The sequence below is a fragment of the Octopus bimaculoides genome, chromosome 20 (genome assembly GCF_001194135.2).
Source record: "Octopus bimaculoides isolate UCB-OBI-ISO-001 chromosome 20, ASM119413v2, whole genome shotgun sequence".
In the NCBI taxonomy this organism is placed as follows: Eukaryota; Metazoa; Mollusca; class Cephalopoda; order Octopoda; family Octopodidae; genus Octopus; species Octopus bimaculoides.
The window spans coordinates 27,006,650-27,007,206 of NC_069000.1; positions in this window are offsets into that span (position 1 = coordinate 27,006,650).

The window sequence follows — 557 nt, forward strand, 5'->3', positions numbered from 1 at the left end:
CCCTTCTTCTCCAAGCCTGTCTAATTCTGGGCACCCATTTTGCCTTATATGTGTGTATGTATGTATATGTGTGTGTGTATATGTACATGTATATATATGTATATATGTATGTATGTGCGTATGTGTGTGTGTATGGTGTTTTGTATGTGGATGTATGTGTGTGTGTATGTATGTGTATAAGTGTGTGTGTGTGTGTGTGTGTATGTATGGCTTGTGAATTTTGCTTGTCTGTGTATGCATGCTTATGCATGTGAGCGTGCGCATGTGCATGAACGTGTGTGCATGTGTGTGTACGGGCGCGCACACGGATGCATGCATGTAAGTAATAGCGTTCTTTTTGCAAAAAGTTTTTAAAATTGTGTTCGGTTTTTGTAATTGTGAAATTTTTTCGGCATGAACGGTTTGTATTTTTAAACCAAATGTAGTTTTCTGGTGTTATATTTATTTTTCCTAAAGATGTGTAAGGAAATTTTGATTTATTAAGTCTCTTAATGAATTCTTTATACTGAAATATATATTGAAGATTAATATGTTCATTTAAATATATACGTTTTTGC